Raw genomic sequence first — 21501 nt, 5'->3', positions numbered from 1 at the left:
GTTGACTTAATGGTGATGGATGTGTAGGCTTAAGGGTGATGGGGTGTTGGCTTAATGGTGATGGATGTTGGCTTAATGGTGATGGATGTGTTGGTTAATGGTGAGGGATGTGTTGGCTTAATGGTGATGGATGTGTTGGCTTAATGGTGATGGATGTGTTGGCTTAATGGTGATGGATGTGTTGGCTTAATGGTGATGGATGTGTTGGCTTAATGGTGATGGATGTGTTGGCTTAATGGTGATGGATGTGTTGGCTTAATGGTGATGTATGTGGCTTAATGGTGATGGATGTGGGCTTAATGGTGATGGTGGTGTTGTCTTAATGGTGATGGATGTGTTGGCTTAATGGTGATGGATGTGTTGGCTTAATGGTGATGGATGTGTTGTATTAATGGTGATGGATGTGTTGGCTTAATGGTGATGGATGTGTTGGCTTAATGGTGATGGATGTGTTGGCTTAATGGTGATGGATGTGTTGGCTTAATGGTGATGGATGTGTTGGCTTAATGGTGATGGATGTGTTGGCTTAATGGTGATGGATGTGTTGGCTTAATGGTGATGGATGTGTTGGCTTAATGGTGATGGCGGTTTTGACTTAATGGTGATGGATGTGTTGTCTTAATGGTGATGGATGTGTTGACTTAATGGTGATGGATGTGTTGGCTTAATGGTGATGGATGTGTTGGCTTAATGGTGATGGATGTGTTGGCTTAATGGTGATGGATGTGTTGGCTTAATGGTGATGGATGTGTTGGCTTAATGGTGATGGATGTGTTGGCTTAATGGTGATGGGGGTGTTGGCTTAATGGTGATGGTGGTGTTGGCTTAATGGTGATGGGGGTATTGACTTAATGGTGATGGTGGTGTTGGCTTAATGGTGATGGATGTGTTGGCTTAATGGTGATGGATGTGTTGGCTTAATGGTGATGGATGTGTTGGCTTAATGGTGATGGGGGTATTGACTTAATGGTGATGGATGTGTTGGCTTAATGGTGATGGATGTGTTGGCTTAATGGTGATGGATGTGTTGGCTTAATGGTGATGGGGGTGTTGGCTTAATGGTGATGGGGGTATTGACTTAATGGTGATGGGGGTGTTGGCTTAATGGTGATGGATGTGTTGGCTTAATGGTGATGGATGTGTTGACTTAATGGTGATGGATGTGTTGGCTTAATGGTGATGGATGTGTTGGCTTAATGGTGATGGGGGTATTGACTTAATGGTGATGGATGTGTTGGCTTAATGGTGATGGATGTGTTGGCTTAATGGTGATGGATGTGTTGGCTTAATGGTGATGGATGTGTTGGCTTAATGGTGATGGATGTGTTGGCTTAATGGTGATGGATGTGTTGGCTTAATGGTGATGGATGTGTTGGCTTAATGGTGATGGATGTGTTGGCTTAATGGTGATGGATGTGTTGGCTTAATGGTGATGGTGGTGTTGGCTTAATGGTGATGGATGTGTTGGCTTAATGGTGATGGATGTGTTGGCTTAATGGTGATGGATGTGTTGGCTTAATGGTGATGGATGTGTTGGCTTAATGGTGATGGGGGTATTGACTTAATGGTGATGGGTGTTGGCTTAATGGTGATGGATGTGTTGGCTTAATGGTGATGGAGGTGTTGTCTTAATGGTGATGGATGTGTTGGCTTAATGGTGATGGATGTGTTGGCTTAATGGTGATGGATGTGTTGGCTTAATGGTGATGGGGGTATTGACTTAATGGTGATGGGGGTGTTGGCTTAATGGTGATGGATGTGTTGGCTTAATGGTGATGGATGTGTTGGCTTAATGGTGATGGGGGTATTGACTTAATGGTGATGGGGGTGTTGGCTTAATGGTGATGGATGTGTTGGCTTAATGGTGATGGATGTGTTGGCTTAATGGTGATGGATGTGTTGGCTTAATGGTGATGGGGGTATTGACTTAATGGTGATGGGGGTATTGACTTAATGGTGATGGATGTGTTGGCTTAATGGTGATGGATGTGTTGGCTTAATGGTGATGGATGTGTTGGCTTAATGGTGATGGATGTGTTGGCTTAATGGTGATGGATGTGTTGGCTTAATGGTGATGGGGGTGTTGGCTTAATGGTGATGGATGTGTTGGCTTAATGGTGATGGATGTGTTGGCTTAATGGTGATGGGGGTGTTGGCTTAATGGTGATGGATGTGTTGGCTTAATGGTGATGGATGTGTTGGCTTAATGGGGATGGATGTGTTGGCTTAGCAAGATGTAGGTAACAGGAGAGAGAGACACGGGGAGAGATGGAGAGAAAAAGAGATGATAGAGAGAGTCACTGGAGAGAATGTCATGCAGTATGTATATGGACCAGCCTCGTGTGTCATGCAGTATGTTTTCTGTCAGATATGTTTTGTCTTCCCAGAGCTGCCGTGACGGAGGCCGGACTCGTGTGGGACCGCGGAGATGCCGGGCCAAGCAGGGGAGACATCACGGAGAGTCACACCAAGATAGATAGGTCAATTTAGGTCAACATATGTCCTCAGTGTGTTAGTGAGGATAGGCTATCACTGGTTAGCTGTCTAATCATTGGGAGTGACTAGTTTGCAGAGCTCGGCAACATTATGGAATACTAAATGATATCAAGTGATTGTTTTTAGTCTTAAATTTACTCTCTCCTCCTCCTCCTCCTCCTCCTCCTCCTCTCTGTCTATCTTCATCCCTTCCTTCCTTTTAATAAATAAGTTATCTTTTGCTTAATTAACGTTTATAATTCTTTATGGTGGTCAAATCTTGCATCTCATTTCCCTGTCGTCCATTCTCTCTCCTCCTCCTCCTCCTCTCTGTCTTTCTTCATCCCTTCCTTTCTTTTAATAAGTCCAAGTTATCTTTTGCTTAATTAACGTTTATAATTCTTTCTGGTGGTCAAATCTTGCATCCAATTTCCTATCGTCCATTCTCTCTCTTCCTCCTCCTCTCTGTCTATCTTCATCCCTTCCTTTCTTTTAATAAGTCCAAGTTATCTTTTGCTTAATTAACGTTTATAATTCTTTCTGGTGGTCAAATCTTGCATCCCATTTCCATTCGTTCATTCTCTCTCCTCCTCCTCCTCTCTATATATATATCTTCATCCCGTCCTTCCTTTTAATTAATGTCTAAGTTATCCTTTGAGTGACGTTCTTTCTGGCGGTCAAATCTTGCATCCAATTTCCTATCGTCCATTCTCTCTCTTCCTCCTCCTCTCTGTCTATCTTCATCCCTTCCTTCCTTTTAATAAATAAGTTATCTTTTGCTTAATTAACGTTTATAATTCTTTCTGTTGGTCAAATCTTGCATCTCATTTCCCTGTCGTCCATTCTCTCTCCTCCTCCTCCTCCTCCTCCTCTCTATATATATATCTTCATCCCGTCCTTCCTTTTAATTAATGTCTAAGTTATCCTTTGAGTGACGTTCTTTCTGGCGGTCAAATCTTGCATCCTATTTCCTATCGTCCATTCTCTCTCTTCCTCCTTCTCCTCCTCTGGCTATCTTCATCCCTTCCTTCCTTTTAATTAATGTCTAAGTTATCCTTTGAGTGACGTTCTTTCTGGCGGTCAAATCTTGCATCCTATTTCCTATCGTCCATTCTCTCTCTTCCTCCTTCTCCTCCTCTGGCTATCTTCATCCCTTCCTTCCTTTTAATTAATGTCTAAGTTATCTATCGCTCAAGGTTCCTTCCAGTGTGTTTGTGGTGTCCGGCTCTGCTTGCTAGTTAGTTTTGTCACTGTATAATTGTCAATCCTAGCTAGTTTTGCCACTGTATAATTGTCAATCCTAGTTTGTTTTGTCACTGTATAATTGTGAGTCCTAGTTTGCTTTGTCCCTGTATAATTGTCCGTCCCAGCCAGGCGCCTCTTCCATGTAAAGATATCGGCAGCTTCAAGCCTTGCCGATATCTCAATCCGTACGTGAATGTAAATTAACCGAAATCCTTGTTACTAAGTCCTGCACGGTGCTCTCTCACATAATGCTTCTTTAAATTTTCAGTCTCACTTAATTTCCGGGGTTAGTAATATATTTTGCCATAAGTTAACTCCCCGTGATGGCCAGTTTCATGTACTATATATAAGTAATTTGCCTTTTGCATGGCTATAATTCTGCATCCGTGTCTAAGGCCCAGTTTCACAGTTCCTCATGATGGGTTAGTAAGCTCCAAAACCAATACCAGAGCCTTCGAAATTTCCTTGTACGGTGTCTGGAGTTTATATTCAAGTTCACAAATTTGACAAGACTATACAGGAAAGGTCTTGTGTGTTTATGCTACGAAGGAAAGGGAGGAGAAGGGAGATGAGATTGGGAGACGAGTGAGCCGAGATCCTGTTTATATTCCAGTTCACAAATTTGACGAGACTATACAGGAAAGGTCTTGTGTGTTTATGCTACGAAGGAAAGGGAGGAGAAGGGAGATGAGATTGGGGGACGAGTGAGCCGAGATCCTGTTTATATTCAAGTTCACAAATTTGACAAGACTATACAGGAAAAGCTCTCTGTTTATGATATGAAGGAAAGGGAAGAGAAGGGAGATGAGTAAGCTGAGATCCTGTTTTTATTCAAGTCCACAAATTTGACGACACAATACAGGAAAAGCTCTGTGTATTTAGTGTGTCATCGAAGACCGCGCCATTTTGAACAGTATGGGATTCTATAGCTTGGTTCGGGAGTGTTACAAAGACCATGATGGACTGTGGAAGCGGCCCTTAATGTTCCCTTTTCTAATATGCTTCTCTGTTTTTGCAGGATGCCGCGGACGGACCATGCAGAGGACTCATCGCGACGACACCAACGGTTTGGTTAAGTGGGTTCTTTTGTGTGTGCGTCTGTGTGTGAATGGCAGGCCTGTCGTATGATTGTGTGTGTGTGTGCGTTGGCGTTATGCCTTCGCACTATTATTTTGTTAGGATGTATTTTTGTGTGTGAACTTTTTGCACGTAATCTTTTTTTATACCCATAGCTAGCGTTTGTTTGTGTGGCAGTGTTCCGGGAGATGGACGCCGGGGGACATGGGCTTGGGGAGGCGCACATGACCTCCTCTGTCCGTGATCTCTTCAGCTGGGGAGACCGGTAAGCATTTTGATATAGTTGTGTGGATAATGGATATTGTTTTTTACAGCTAAAGAAACCACTCTAGGGCAACGAGAAAATAGGTTTAGAAAAAGCCCGTTGACATGATTTTCCACCAAGTTTAGTAGAAAACACTCACTTGTCAATCCTGTGTTGTGAGAATTACTGTTTGGAACACTCTCATACACGGGAGATTTTAGTGCGGCTGGTGGTCGCAGTGAGCGTTTAGCACCACCAGCAAATACGCCTAATGCCCACTGCAAGCGTTTAGCAATGAAAGGGTTAAGTTGGACTGGTTATATGTATATTGATACATTCAAATGAAGGTTTAGAGTGTAACCACTGACGGTACATGAGTCAGGATCATCAAAATCATCCAAAAAAATCAGCATCTATATCCTCAGCTACCAAAGGAGTCATTTCCTCCGGCTCAAGAGGTCTCTTACTCCTTGACATGATAGACTATAATAATAAAAGAAACTAGGAAAAAATGCAAAAATTTCCAGTGTCAGCTGATGTGCGTTGCATATGTAGTGCGGCGACGGCCTGATGAACGAGCCTCCCATAACCCACTTAGCCAGGGGGGCACCTCTTTGGCCGACTCGGTAAGGAGTGGCTCTCCCGTCACGCTGGTCGCGGGTTCAATCCCAGTCAGCCGGCGAATACCCTGATCTTGATTAATTTCTCGTGTTATTTCGATACACGCAGAGGACGTGTTGAGAAATAGGAAGGATTTAGAAAAGAAGCTCGTCGGGGCATTACACATATCCAACAAGGCACAAGGGTGACTGTCCATGAGAGGCAATGTTGGCAAGTGTCCAGGGGTTTGAGATGCCTAATAATAATTTATTTTGTTCATTTTGTCAGTAGTAAGGAATCTTCTATTTTTTTGGGGGGGTCGGCCCAGCCCGTTCTGGCGCAGGCGAGTGTTTATAGTGGCGCCATGATACTATCTAATGAGGGCAAATGAGAGCAAACTTCTATACACAGACGCGCCGACAAAAAGTCCCAATTTCCAAACGTCTCTATATAGATCCTCCGCCGGGAAGGGCTTAACCCGTGGGCGTCGGCAATGGGAAAGCCGAGAAGTGGCCGAGAAATGGCAAAATTACACTGCATTTTGAGACTAAGAAAAGAGCATGGAACGTACATCAGAGCACCTGCTCCTCTCATAACTATAAAGCCATTAAGAATATTTCTTTTACTCAAACTCCACTCTGTGTGGTGTTTGTCACAAAATAAACAGTCTTGTGACGCGTGACATCTAGCCGAGAGTCGCTTGTTGTCTACTTTAAAGAATTTGACAAGTGATTACTGTATGGATAGCTAATTCAGTCTGCCGTGACCTTACTGCACCACCTATCATGCATGGTGGGTTGCGGTATGCCACAACCACCGACAATTAGCTTGAATCAAGGGTTTTATGGCGAGCCCTTTTTAGGGTCCACCGTACCACAGCCATGACTCGTGAAAGCCCAGAAAAGGGACTGCCGATGTTCTTGCGTTAATTGCTGCTCCTTCAGAGACAAAAGTTATGAGCGGCCGAAAGAGAGGTCAGTTTCGGGAGGAGAGGTGTCTCGATACGTCATTCCTCGTGAGAGAATTCAAGTCGAAGGCAGAAGGAGATATAAACACAGGAAGGATGCTCCAGAGTTTACCAGTGTAAGGGATGAAAGAATGAAGATGCTGGTTAACTCTTGCATAAGGGGTTGGACAGTATAGGGATGAAAGAATGAAGATGCTGGTTAACTCATGCATAATGGGTTTGGACAGTATAGGGATGAAAGAATGAAGATGCTGGTTAACTCTTGCATAAGGGGTTGGACAGTATAGGGATGAAAGAATGAAGATGCTGGTTAACTCTTGCATAAGGGGTTGGACAGTATAGGGGATGAAAGAATGAAGATGCTGGTTAACTCTTGCATAATGGGTTTGGACAGTATAGGGATGAAAGAATGAAGATGCTGGTTAACTCTTGCATAAGGGGTTGGACAGTATAGGAATGAAAGAATGAAGATGCTGGTTAACTCTTGCATAAGGGGTTGGACAGTATAGGGATGAAAGAATGAAGATGCTGGTTAACTCTTGCATAATGGGTTTGGACAGTATAGGGATGAAAGAATGAAGATGCTGGTTAACTCTTGCATAATGGGTTGGACAGTATAGGGATGAAAGAATGAAGATGCTGGTTAACTCTTGCATAAGGGGTTGGACAGTATTGGGATGAAAGAATGAAGATGCTGGTTAACTCTTGCATAAGGGGTTTGGACAGTATAGGGATGAAAGAATGAAGATGCTGGTTAACTCTTGCATAAGGGGTTGGACAGTATAGGGATGAAAGAATGAAGATGCTGGTTAACTCTTGCATAAGGGGTTTGGACAGTATAGGGATGAAAGAATGAAGATGCTGGTTAACTCTTGCATAATGGGTTTGGACAGTATAGGGATGAAAGAATGAAGATGCTGGTTAACTCTTGCATAAGGGGTTGGACAGTATAGGGATGAAAGAATGAAGATGCTGGTTAACTCTTGCATAAGGGGTTGGACAGTATTGGGTATATGTAAGAGTAGTATTTATATATATGTGTGAAAAATTATTTAAATGAGTATATAATGTTAGGAATTGCAAAAATTATTATATATGCATAATAGAGGAGATCAGTGATGATTTGACCATTTTTAGTTAAGAAAAATTCAGTTAAGTATGTGAGAGATAGAGATGGAATTTATATATTCTTAAAAATACTTAAAACTACTTATCCTCCCTAATTTCTATCTTTCCCATACTTAATTAAATTTTGGCATTACAATTTTTTTGACCTTAACCCGGTGGTGGTGGCAGCAGCGTGGGTCATGTATCTTAATGGTTCCTCCAAGCGAGAAAAATTAGAAAAATCACCCTCACACAAACCATTTCATAATATAATCAAAGCATTTGTGATCAGTTTATATATCATCTATTTTGGGGAGTTTAAATCATGGCACAAATTTGGCCCGTCGCTGCTACACAGTAAAGCCACAAATTTGGCCCATCGCTGCTTCACTGTAAAGCCACAAATTTGGCCCGTCGCTGCTACACGGTAAAGCCACAAATTATAGCCGGGAGCATTCTGGACCATCTAGAAAAGCATCATTTAATTCATGATTCACAGCATAGGTTCACAAAGGATAGGTCTTGCCTTACCTGTTGTCCTTCTACACTAAAGTAATAGAGGCGGTTGACCGAGATGAAAACTATGACATATTGTATCTAGATTTCAGTAAAGCGTTCGACAAAGTCCCTCATCACCGGCTATTACTAAAATTACAGGCTCACGGCGTAGCTGGTAAAGTTTTGAACTGGATCAGGGCGTGGCTCAGTGGTAGGAAGCAGAGTGCAAATCAATGGTAAAAAATCTGAATGGGGCAGTGTTACGAGTGGAGTCCCTCAGGGGTCGGTGCTGGGTCCTCTGCTTTTTATTATTTACATCAATGACTTTACACAGGAATTAGTAGTGATGTCAGCAAGTTCACAGATGATACCAAGATCGGTAATCCAATCAGACAGGGACGCTACCGTTCTCCAGGATGAGTTTGACAGACTATATGATTGGGCGGGGAAGTGGCAGATGGAATTCAATGTTGGGAAGTGTAGCATTCTGAGTGTAGGTAGGAATCATCCCTCACACAATTACTCCTTAAATGGCACTCCTCTAAGCAGGTCTGGGCGTGAGCAAGACTTAGGAGTCCTAGTGAGCGCTGACCTCCGTCCTAGGGCTCAATGCATTCAGGCCAAAAATTGGGCCAACAGAGTACTTGGTTTCATCTCAAGGAGCGTAAGCAATAGGAGTGCTGAAGTCATCCTCAAACTTTACTTAGCACTAGTTAGATCTCATCTCGATTATGCGGTTCAGTTCTGGTCCCCCTACTATAGAATGGATATCAAGGTGTTAGAATCTGTACAAAGGAGGATGACAAAGATGATTCAGGGGGTGAGAAACTTGCCTTATGAAGACAGGCTGAAGCAGTTAAATCTACACTCGCTAGAAAGGCGAAGGTTGCGAGGAGACTTGATCGAAGTCTATAAATGGATGAAGGGATTTAATAAAGGGGATGTCAGTAAGATTTTGATAGTAAAAGAGCCAGGTAGGACGCGTGGCAATGGTTTTAAGTTAGACAAATTCATATTCAACAAAGACATAGGCAAGAATTGGTTTACTAACAGAGTGGTGGATGAGCGGAACAGGCTTGGGGGCCATGTTGTGGGTGCCAATACCATAGATACATTCAAGAAGAGGTTAGATAAAGCCATGGCTTTGTATAGCCTAACCAGCCTCTTGCAGACTCCTTATGTTCTTAACTCTTGCATAAGGAGTTTGGACACACAAACCATTTCATAATATATATCAAAGCATTTGTGATCAGATTATGCATCATCTATTTTGGGGGGTTTAAATATCATGGCACAAACTTGGCCCATCGCTGCTACACGGTAAAGCCACAAACTTGGCCCATCGCTGCTGCCGGGTTAATGGAGCAGCCACCTGTGTCTGAGCCAAGATGTCTGGATGTCTCTGCCGCTGCCTCTCCGCATGTCTGAGTCTCCCTGTACTTCCAGTGTGTTGCCCCGCCTGGAGAGACACGTTGATGGAGGTGGCCGTGTGTGTCACCCTTTGCCTGTATCCTCTGGCGCCCAGGTAAACAATGATAATGATTATGATAATACCAATAATAGTAATGAATATAATAATACCAATAATAGTAATGAATATAACAATACCAATAATAGTAATGAAATGATAGTCGGTCAAATAACGAGATCATTAAATACTGTTGCTCTAGTATAATTTTCATAGTGTGTCTAATTCTCCGTCACTGTCTCCTGGGTTGTGTCTAAGTTGGTCTTGTTCTTTCAGAGGCGCGTAAGCGGAGAGCATCGGCGCAGCGCGGGAGCAGCACGTCAGGGTGTAGGGTGTTTGTTTAGCTGGTGTAGGGTGTTAGGGTGTTAGGTGTAACAACGGTTGGCTCTTTCACAGAACGGGTGTGATTCCGTTCTGCGTTTGAGTCTTCCACCTTCAGACGGTCTCCCTCCGAGATGTCTGAAGTTTTTTTGTCGGTTTTCTCCGTAGGAGGAAGCCGACTCTAGCTACTCTGGCCTCTCTTCCGGGGGTCAGAGCGGTCGGGCTCTGCTTGGCCAGGCGTTAGTCTTTCGCGTTGTCTCCGCCGACGTTTTGCCAGACTCTTCCGTAAGGTTGAGCCTGGCTTTTTTATTAGGTGGATCAGGCTGCCTTCTTCCAAGGAGTCTGATGGGAGTGGAGTCTTTTTTTTGGTGTATGTCTGTGGGTACTTAGTGGGTAAGGGAGGGTGGGGTAGAATGGTTGGTGGGCTGGAAGTGGGTTGGGGGATGAGCCTCCTGGGATTTGGGTTGTGTCGAGCCTTACCGCCTGGTGTGTTGGGTAAACCGTCACGCCAGGGGGGGGGTGCCAAGACCATATCCCTCTCCTGGGCAGGGCGATTCCCTTTCCCATGCCAACTGGCCCTCCTCCGTCTGCCTCCCCAAACCCCGCTGAGTGCTTGTGTGTGTTATTTTATTTAGGATGTCTTTTTTCTATGCCTTTTTCCCGTGTGTTTATACCCACTAGCTAGCGGGTGTGTGGGTGTGTGGCAGTCCCGAGGCGCGTGCAGACATGACATCACATCACGTCACTACGGTATATCCACGGTATTTGGTTTAGTGTGTGCTGTGTGTGTTTGTGTGTGTGATGGCAGGCCTGCCGTGTGTTTGACCTTTTGCTGTGTGTTGCTGTGTGACTGCTAGGATTTCATTTCTATGCATGTTTTTTTCCCCATAACCCCCTTCCTCCCTAGCTCTTTAGCTGTTGTCCCTGCTGGGTGGATGCTGCCGGGCGACCAACGGCGGTGGCGGTGTGCAACGCGGGAGCTGCTGAGGTTTGGGGTAGCACTACGGTGCAGGTTATGTAGGGTGTGTGAGTTTTTTTTTTGTGTGAGTGTCTTTTTTTTGTGTGGGGACTTAGCTAATCACTGTGTCAGGAAGGCATGGGCGTGGCCGTCTGTCCATCAGGCCGACGGGCAGGTGTGCCACCTGGCAGTCAGGCTAGCAGGTGACAGGTAAGCTATCTGGTGGTCAGGCTGTCAGTCGGGCCATCAGATAGGTAGGCAGGCCACCTTGCGGTCGGGTTGTCGGGCGGGCACCCCACCCTCGGTCAGGTAGGCAGGCAGCCACGTCTACGCTGAACCGTACGGCCACACGTACGAACGCACGGAACCCAGACTACGTTCCGCCGCACTGACGCTCGTCGTACCTCTGCTCGCACGCTTGCGGGCGGGTAGGGGCGGGGCGGATGGGCGGACGGGCGGGCGACGTGGGAACGGGCGGGCGGACGGGTGGTCGGGCGGTAGGAGTCGGAGCAACGCTTGAAAGACGCGCAGATAGATGTCAGATTCTCCCGTAGGGAGGTCTGGCAAGGTGTTAGTTTAGGCGGCGGAGTTGTACGCGGGCCAGTCTGTGTTACAGCTTTGCCGTCAGGGTAGCTCCTTACGAGCTGCCCAAACTGAGGACCAGTTTTCCTCACAGGAGGAGGCTGGTGGGGCCTAGGGTGTTAGGGGTACGACGGTTGGCTCTTTCACAGAACGGGTGTTTTCCGTTCTGCGTTTGAGTCTGCCGCCTTTGGGCGTCTCCCTCTGAGATGTCGGTTAGGATTTCTTTTTTTTATATGTCCGTGTGTGTAACTGTTGCCTTTTAGCCTGTTGTGTTCCTGAGCAGCAAGAAGAGGCGGCTGTGGTGACCCGCCCGATGCGGAAGGCTTCTGGGCCCTGTCGGCGGGGGCGCACCTCTCTGGCTGACTGGTTGACCAGGCTTTGACCAGGTGGCCAGGGAGGCGCATCCTCGCTGGGCGGGGTCTGGGGGCCCTCCGTCTTGGGGAGGTCGCTGCAGCAGGAGGAGGTAACTACTGCTGGTTTTGTAAGGCATTGTGGTTGAGAGCACCTTGCAGCTGTAACGCGAATTTCGTTCCGTAATAAACAATGTACCGCCATGCTGCCTGTCCTTCCTCCCTCCCAGCACTGTGTACGTCTGTGTGTGTGTGTTGCTTAATTCTCCCTCCCAGCACTGTGTACGTCTGTGTGTGTGTGTTGCTTAATTCTCCCTCCCAGCACTGTGTACGTCTGTGTGTGTGTGTTGCTTAATTCTCCCTCCCAGCACTGTGTACGTCTGTGTGTGTGTGTTGCTTAATTCTCCCTCCCAGCACTGTGTACGTCTGTGTGTGTGTGTGTGTGTTGCTTAATTCTCCCTCACTGCACTGTGCGTACGTCTGTGTGTGTGTGTTGCTCTGTCTCTGTCTCTCTCTCTCAATCTCTCTCTCTGTCTGTCTCTCTATCTCTCAATCTCTCTCTGTGTCTTTCTCTCTCTCTAGTTAGTAAAGAACGGGCAACGTTTGCCATGGAAGACTCTACAGTATAAGACTCTACAGTATACATAAGAGTCTACAGTGTACATCCCAACCCTCTACGGCCGTTGCTGCTCCACCCGGGCATTACCACATCCACCCGGGTCTACAAGAAACCTCCACGGCCGAGCCTCAACCACAGAACACACCGCTACCGTTGATGAGGTTCCACACCCCGGACTACCGCCATGTTAGCCTCCATAATAGTCCTCGGCGCACTTGTTCTGAGACGTCCTGGTGAGTGAGTGTCCTAATTGCCTTTACTGATAATGTCGCAGGTACCCAGTGGTTCAGGTGTGGCTTCGGATATTTTTGTTATTGTGTCGTAAATATCCAGTGATTATTTCCGAGTCGCTGAATGTTCATCGCACACAGTTTGTCTTTGAGTAGAAACACTGATTAATATCCATGATCAGTTAGGTTACAAACTCCCTCGATTTCAGACTGGAGAGCTACACAACACTGGTCATCCGCTGAGTGGTTGAATTCCTGGTCTACCGGCCCCTGGAGGAGTGGTCGATTGCCTGGTCTACTGTGGATATGAGTGGTTGATTCCCTGGTCTACCCCTGGATGACGCGGCTGTTCCTATGCAGGGGAGGACTCACACAAGCGATAAGGTAAGGTTTTAATGGCTGGGCTTACAAGAAGTTTTAATAGCTGGGTTCAAGAGAGGTTTTAATAGCTGGGTTTACAAGAGGTTTTAATAGCTGGGTTCAAGAGAGGTTTTAATAGCTGGGTTTACAAGAGGTTTTAATAGCTGGGTTCAAGAGAGGTTTTAATAGCTGGGTTTACAAGATGTTTTAATAGCTGGGTTCAAGAGAGGTTTTAATAGCTGGGTTTACAAGAGGTTTTAATAGCTGGGTTCAAGAGAGGTTTTAATAGCTGGGTTTACAAGATGTTTTAATAGCTGGGTTCAAGAGAGGTTTTAATAGCTGGGTTCAAGAGAGGTTTTAATAGCTGGGTTTACAAGATGTTTTAATAGCTGGGTTCAAGAGAGGTTTTAATAGCTGGGTTTACAAGATGTTTTAATAGCTGGGTTTACAAGATGTTTTAATAGCTGGGTTTACAAGATGTTTTAATAGCTGGGTTCAAGAGAGGTTTTAATGGCTGGGTTTACAAGATGTTTTAATAGCTGGGTTCAAGAGAGGTTTTAATAGCTGGGTTCAAGAGAGGTTTTAATAGCTGGGTTCAAGAGAGGTTTTAATAGCTGGGTTCAAGAGAGGTTTTAATAGCTGGGTTTACAAGAGGTTTTAATGGCTGGGTTCAAGAGAGGTTTTAATGCCTGGGTTTACAAGAGGTTTTAATGGCTGGGTTCAAGAGAGGTTTTAATGCCTGGGTTTACAAGAGGTTTTAATGCCTGGGTTTACAAGAGGTTTTAATGCCTGGGTTTACAAGAGGTTTTAATGCCTGGGTTTACAAGAGGTTTTAATGCCTGGGTTTACAAGAGGTTTTAATGCCTGGGTTTACAAGAGGTTTTAATGGCTGGGTTTACAAGAGGTTTTAATGGCTGGGTTTACAAGAGGTTTTAATGGCTGGGTTCAAGAGAGGTTTTAATGCCTGGGTTTACAAGAGGTTTTAATGCCTGGGTTTACAAGAGGTTTTAATGCCTGGGTTTACAAGAGGTTTTAATGCCTGGGTTTACAAGAGGTTTTAATGCCTGGGTTTACAAGAGGTTTTAATGCCTGGGTTTACAAGAGGTTTTAATAGCTGGGTTCAAGAGAGGTTTTAATGGCTGGGTTTACAAGAGGTTTTAATAGCTGGGTTCAAGAGAGGTTTTAATAGCTGGGTTCAAGAGAGGTTTTAATAGCTGGGTTTACAAGAGGTTTTAATAGCTGGGTTCAAGAGAGGTTTTAATAGCTGGGTTCAAGAGAGGTTTTAATAGCTGGGTTCAAGAGAGGTTTTAATAGCTGGGTTCAAGAGAGGTTTTAATGGCACATATCTACTGAATGTTGCTATGTTACATATCTTGACATGCTCTCAGGGTAAGGAGTGTTCTGATATGGTGCCTTCCCCCCCCAGCACCTGTTGGACCTGGAGACTCCCCCCTGAGCCTGACGGTGGAGCTGTGGGCCCTGCACCAGACCCCCACACCCCCCCACACCACCCACAGCAGGGGCAGGGCGTTGAGACTCCCCCCACAGGCTAAGACAGGGAGGGACTTGAAGATCCAGGTTTTTGTCATCTGCACAGGAATTGACACATGGTATTTGGGAGCAGCGAGTAGCGGGCTTTTTTAATATAGTTTCCTTTTTTGTGTGTGCCCTTGAGCTGTCTCCTTTGTTGTAGAAAAAAAATACTTGACAAGGCTTTCATAGGTGTTTGGGGCATTTCCAGGGGTAGTTTAATGACCCTGATTGTAGAGACCCTTCCTCTGCACAATGAACTTGAAAAAATGCTCATAAAAACACAGATATTAACCTAGTAGCACTGGGGATCATGTTTCTTAATGGTCCCTCCAAGCGAGAAAAATGAGAAAAAAATCACCCCTCACACAAACCATTTCATATATATCAAAGCATTTGCGATCAGATTATGTATCATCTATTTTTGGGGGTTTATATCATGGCACAAATTTGGCCTGTCGCTGCTACGTGGTAAAGGCACAAATTTGGCCCATCGCTGCTACCGGGTTAACCTCATTATCGTGTTAAAATCCCTGTATCTCACTGTTATCTTCCTCTCCCTCTATATTATTTGTCAAACTCTCTTTCTCTCTCTCTCACAGATGTCTAAGGTTCCGCCCATCCAGCTGAAGGGTGCCAATGCCTACACATGCATCGACCACAGGTGTGCGCTGGACATTGCCTACAATTCATGGTGCAAATGGTATGTTGGAGGAATTCTTTGATGTATTTGAGGGACTGGGATGCCTGCTGGATGGTACAGGTAAATTACTTGGCTGAGAGAGCCCGGGTTCAATTCCCGGGCAGAGTGGAAAAATTTGGGCGGCTTTTCCGATACCTACGCCCCTGTCCACCCAGCAGTGAATGGGTACCAGGTATTAATCGGGGGTTGTGTCCCGTCTCCTGGGGTCTGTTCCCTTCTCCTATAATCCTTTCCTCTTCTGTCTCTCTCTGGCATATGACCACAGATGTTGCACCCACTAAACAAAACTTTCCTTCCTTCCCCTTCTGTCTCTCTCCGGCATATGACCACAGATGTTGCACCCACTAAACAAAACTTTCCTTCCTTCCCCTTCTGTCTCTCTCTGGCATATGACCACAGATGTTGCACCCACTAAACAAAACTTTCCTTCCTTCACCTTCTGTCTCTCTCCGGCATATGACCACAGATGTTGCACCCACTAAACAAAACTTTCCTTCCTTCCCTTTCTGTCTCTCTCTGGCATATGACCACAGATGTTGCACCCACTAAACAAAACTTTCCAACTTTCCAACAGTTGAATTACAGTTTGGTCCAAGTGTTGTCCCTGTGGCTCACCCTCCTAGAGAAATACCTGTTGCTCTGAGGGATAAACTTAAGAAGGAATTAGACCATATGGAAAGACTAGGTGTCATTGTTGAAGAAAATAAAACCACAGATTGGCTCAATAGTATGGTTATTACATGTGGCATCCTTGTGTGTTACAGCTAATATATATACTGTGTCATCTGCATATAAAAGTAGTGGATAGGAAACACTAATTGACATACCATTTACATAACATAAGAATAAAAGAGGTCCCAGGATTTATATATATTTATTTATTTTCTTTTAATCAAGGTTTTAGTAAGAAGAGGAACCCTGTACTCTGCCATCCACTACACACACACACACACACACACACACACACACACACACAAACACACACACACACAAAAATATATATATAAAAAAATAGCCCAGTGATTTTTCCATTTCTATTCTTGCCTCCTAAAACATAACCCACCCTCGTTTGACCCCACCATGACCTCCCGTGACCTAACCTAACCTGACCTGACCTTTCCCAAGGAGCGTCGGCGGAGATCGAGCTGGCTGAAGGTTGGCGGCCGGGTCAAGCTCGCAACAGACAAGGAGTTCTGTGAGATGTGCTCGGCTGATGATGTTGACCTCGGCCACATCAATGTTACAAAGGTGGTGAAGGTGTGGAAACTACATCTACATTGACGACGGACTCAAGGAGATCGCTGAGACTACTACTACTATTACTATTACTACTCTCTATACTGCTATGTGTACTATTAAATCCTCTATACTGCTACTGTGTACTATTGAATCCCTTATATAGTACTTCCATGACAGCTGATGAGTGATACTACTACTACTACTACTATTACTATGACCACTCAATCCCTGGTAAGTACAATGTCATTATCATCATTATTTAGGTTAAGGTCCATCTAATTCAATCTTCCTGAGCGGTTGGACGCTTTATGGCTCTCCTCCATTCTACTGTCTTCCGCCCAATGCTTATACAGTCCTATCAATCCCAAGTCTTCCTGTACACCTCCATGTTTTCCTAGGTCTACCAACTGGTCTCCTTCCTTCTACCTCCATTCTACTCTGTCTTCTGCCCAATGTTCATCCAGTCCCATCAGTGCCAAGTCTTCCTGTACACACCTTCTCCATGTTTTCCTAGGTCTACCAACTGGTCTCCTTCCTTCTACCTCCATTCTACTCTGTCTTCCTCCCAATGCTTATACGGTCCTATCAATCCAAAGTCTTCCTGTACACACCTTCTCCATGTTTTCCTAGGTCTACCAACTGGTCTCCTTCCTTCTACCTCCATTCTACTCTGTCTTCCTCCCAATGCTTATACGGTCCTATCAATCCCAAGTCTTCCTGTACACACCTCCCCTGCTCTCTTCACATGTCCAAACCATCGGAGTCTTTCCCTTCTGAGCACTGTTTCCAGGTCCTCTACTAAAACTCCCAGCACTGTGTCCTCCCCTGCTCTCTTCACATGTCCAAACCATTAGAGTCTTTCCCTTCTGAGCACTGTTTCCTACCTCCAATCTCTCCAAAACTCCCAGCACTGTGTCCTCCCCTGCTCTCTTTACATGTCCAAATCATCGGAGTCTTTCCCTTCTGAGCACTGTTTCCTACCTCCAATCTCTCCAACACTCCCAGCACTGTGTCCTCCCCTGCTCTCTTTACATGTCCAAATCATCGGAGTCTTTCCCTTCTGAGCACTGTTTCCAGGTCCTCTACTAAAACTCCCAGCACTGTGTCCTCCCCTGCTCTCTTTAAATGTCCAAACCATTGGAGTCTTTCCCCTCTGAGCACGGTTTCCAGGTCCTCTACTAAAACTCTCAGCACTGTATCCTCCCCTGCTCTCTTCACATGTCCAAACCATAGGAGTCTTTCCCTTCTGAGCACTGTATCCTCCCCTGCTCTCTTCACATGTCCAAACCATCCGAGTCTTCCCTTCTGAGCACTGTATCCTCCCCTGCTCTCTCCACATGTCCAAACCATCGGAGTCTTTCCCTTCTGAGCACTGTTTCCTACCTCCAATCTCTCCAAAAGTCACAGCACTGTGTCCTCACCTGCTCTCTTTACATGTTCAAACCATCGGAGTCTTTCCCTTCTGAGCACTGTTTCCTACCTCCAATCTCTCCAAAAGTCACAGCACTGTGTCCTCCCCTACTCTCTTTTATTTGTCCAAACCATCGGAGTCTTTCCCTTCTGAGCACTGTTTCCTATCTCCAATCTCTCCAAAACTCACAGCACTGTGTCCTCACCTGCTCTCTTTACATGTTCAAACCATCGGAGTCTTTCCCTTTTGAGCACTGTTTCCTACCTCCAATATCTCCAAAACTCCCAGCACTGTGTCCTCCCCTGCTCTCTTTTATTTGTCCAAACCATCGGAGTCTTTCCCTTCTGAGCACTGTTTCCTACCTCCAATCTCTCCAAAACTCCCAGCACTGTGTCCTCCCCTGCTCTCTTCACATATCCAAACCATCGGAGTCTTTCCCTTCTGAGCACTGTTTCCAGGTCCTCTACTAAAACTCCCAGCACTGTGTCCTCCCCTGCTCTCTTTACATGTCCAAACCATCGGAGTCTTTCCCTTCTGAGCACAGTTTCCAGTTACTCTCCAACACTCCCAGCACTGTGTCCTCCCCTGCTCTCTTTACATGTCCAAACCATCGGAGTCTTTCCCTTCTGAGCACTGTTTCCAGGTCCTCTACTAAAACTCCCAGCACTGTGTCCTCCCCTGCTCTCTTTACATGTCCAAACCATCGGAGTCTTCCCCTTCTGAGCACTGTTTCCAGGTCCTCTACTGAAACTCCCAGCACTGTGTCCTCCCCTGCTCTCTTTACATGTCCCTGCCAAATATTTCCCTCTCCCTACCTCTGTCCCTGCCAAATCACTCTCTCTCTCCCTGCCTCTGTCCCTGCCAAATATTTCCCTCTCCCTGCCTCTGTCCCTGCCAAATATTTCCCTCTCCCTGCCTCTGTCCCTGCCAAATCACACACTCCCCACCTCTGTCCCTGCCAAATCACACTCTCTGATCCCTGCCTGTGTTCCTGCCAAGGGAGACTGCCAAGGGAGACTGCCGAGGGAGACTGCCGAGGGAGACTGCCGAGGGAGACTGCCGAGGGAGACTGCCGAGGGAGAGACTGCCGAGGGGGACTGCCGAGGGGGATTGCCGAGGGAGAGACTGCCAAGTGAGAGTGCTGAGAGAGACTGCCCAGGGAGACTGCCCAGGGAGCTGCCAAGGGAGGGACTGCGAAGGGAGAGACTGCCGAGGGAGAGACTGCCGAGGGAGAGACTGCCGAGGGAGAGACTGCCGAGGGAGAGACTGCTGAGGGAGAGACTGCCAAGGGAGACTGTCAAGGGAGAATGCTGAGGGAGAGACTGCCAAGGGAGACTGCCAAGGGAGAGACTGCCAGCACTGTGTCCTCCCCTGCTCTCTTTACATGTCCCTGCCAAATATTTCCCTCTCCCTACCTCTGTCCCTGCCAAATCGCTCTCTCTCTCGATCCCTGCCTCTGTCCCTGCCAAATATTTCCCTCTCCCTGCCTCTGTCCCTGCCAAATCACACACTCCCTGCCTCTGTCCCTGCTAAATCGCTCTCTCTCTCTCTCTCCCTGCCTCTGTCCCTGCCAAATCGCTCTCTCTCTCCCTGCCTCTGTCCCTGCCAAATCGCTCTCCCTCTCTCCCTGCCTCTGTCCCTGCCAAATCGCTCTCTCTCTCTCCCTGCCTCTGTCCCTGCCAAATCGCTCTCTCTCTCCCTGCCTCTGTCCCTGCCAAATCGCTCTCCCTCTCTCCCTGCCTCTGTCCCTGCCAAATCACACTCTCCCTGCCTGTGTTCCTGCCGAGGGAGACTACCAAGGGAGACTGCCGAGGGAGACTGCCGAGGGAGACTGCCGAGGGAGAGACTGCCGAGGGAGAGACTGCCGAGGGAGAGACTGCCAAGGGGGATTGCCGAGGGAGAGACTGCCAAGTGAGAGTGCTGAGGGAGAGACTGCCAAGGGAGACTGCCAAGGGAGAGACTGCCCAGGGAGACTGCCCAGGGAGCTGCCAAGGGATCGAGAGACTGCCAAGGGAGACTGCCAAGGGAGACTGCCAAGGGAGAGACTGCCCAGGGAGACTGCCCAGGGAGCTGCCAATTAAAGGGAGAGACTGCCAAGGGAGAGTGCTGAGGGAGAGACTGCCAAGGGAGAGACTGCCCAGGGAGACTGCCCAGGGAGCTGCCAATTAAAGGGAGAGACTGCCAAGGGAGAGTGCTGAGGGAGAGACTGCCAAGGGAGACTGCCAAGGGAGACTGCCGAGGGAGACTGCCAAGGGAGAGACTGCCCAGGGGAACTGCCGAGGGAGACTGCCGAGGGAGAGACTGCCGAGGGAGAGACTGCCGAGGGAGAGACTGCCGAGGGAGAGACTGCCAAGGGAGAGACTGCCCAGGGAGACTGCCAAGGGAGAGACTGCCCAGGGAGACTGCCCAGGGAGACTGCCCAGGGAGCTGCCAAGGGAGGGACTGCCAAGGGAGAGACTGCCGAGGGAGACTGCCAAGGGAGACTGCCGAAGGAGAGACTGCCGAGGGAGAGACTGCCGAGGGAGAGACTGCCGAGGGAGACTGTCAAGGGAGAGTGCTGAGGGAGAGAGTGCCAAGGGAGAGACTGCCAAGGGCCAGAGACTGCCAAGGGAGAGACTGCCGAGGGAGACTGCCAAGGGAGACTGCTGAGGGAGACTGCCAAGGGAGACTGCCAAGGGAGACTGTCAAGGGAGACTGTCGATCAAGGGAGACTGCCGAGGGAGAGACTGCCAAGGGAGAGACTGCCAAGGGAGACTGCCAAGGGAGAGACTGCCAAGGGAGACTGCCGAGGGAGACTGCCGAGGGAGAGACTGCCAAGGGAGAGACTGCCAAGGGAGAGACTGCCAAGGGAGACTGTCAAGGGAGACTGTTGATCAAGGGAGACTGCCGAGGGAGAGACTGCCAAGGGAGAGACTGCCAAGGGAGAGACTGCCAAGGGAGAGACTGCCGAGGGAGAGACTGCCAAGGGAGAGACTGCCAAGGGAGAGACTGCCAAGGGAGAGACTGCCAAGGGAGACTGTCGAGGGAGACTGCCCGCTGGTGTGTGTGCGAGGGCCATGGACAGTTTTGCAAGGGAGGTCGCATCTGGTCTCTGGTCTCTCCATGGAACTCTCTCAGCAGGTGAATAGATAGTACTAATAGATAATAATATAATAGATAATGATAATAGATAATAATAATAGATAATAATAATAGATAATAATTATATTAGATAATAGTAATAGATGGAAATATTAGAGTGGTTTACCTTTATTTATGTATTTATCTTTTTTTTTTGTCATGGGATTATTTTTTCTTATCTTTTTTTTTGTTTTTTTTCCTGTCTCTCTCTCTCTCTCTCTCTCTCTCTCTCTCTCTCTCTCTCTCTCTCTCTCTCTCTCTCTCTCTCTCTCTCTCTCTCTCTCTCTCTCTCTCTCTCTCTCTCTCTTTTTCTTCTTATTTTTTTCCTCTTATTTCTCTCTCTTCTTATTTTTTCCTCTCTCTCTCTCTCTCTCTCTCTCTCTCTCTCTCTCTCTCT

General features: G+C 46.9%; 2 long non-coding RNA genes across 4 annotated transcripts; both read left to right on the top strand.

Moving 5' to 3' along the window:
* Window positions 1–1622: 1622 nt before the first annotated feature.
* LOC127002959 (uncharacterized) lies at window positions 1623–10422 on the top strand. 3 transcript variants are annotated; one of them, XR_007756777.1, is made up of 4 exons: window positions 1623–2490; window positions 4739–5062; window positions 9660–9738; window positions 9958–10422. It is a non-coding gene; the product is annotated as an uncharacterized LOC127002959 (long non-coding RNA). The 3 variants fall into 3 exon arrangements; XR_007756776.1 differs by having other exon boundaries at window positions 1624–2480; XR_007756774.1 differs by having other exon boundaries at window positions 1633–5062.
* A 2178-nt stretch (window positions 10423–12600) lies between these two features.
* On the top strand, window positions 12601–16699 carry LOC127002954 (uncharacterized). Its single transcript, XR_007756769.1, has 5 exons — window positions 12601–12744; window positions 12951–13125; window positions 14528–14711; window positions 15234–15334; window positions 16460–16699. It is a non-coding gene; the product is annotated as an uncharacterized LOC127002954 (long non-coding RNA).
* Window positions 16700–21501: the final 4802 nt, after the last annotated feature.

This window comes from Eriocheir sinensis, chromosome 2 (genome assembly GCF_024679095.1).
Source record: "Eriocheir sinensis breed Jianghai 21 chromosome 2, ASM2467909v1, whole genome shotgun sequence".
Taxonomy (NCBI): Eukaryota; Metazoa; Arthropoda; class Malacostraca; order Decapoda; family Varunidae; genus Eriocheir; species Eriocheir sinensis.
The sequence above is the reverse complement of the archived record's forward strand: the minus strand, read 5'-3'. Positions and strand labels throughout refer to the sequence as shown.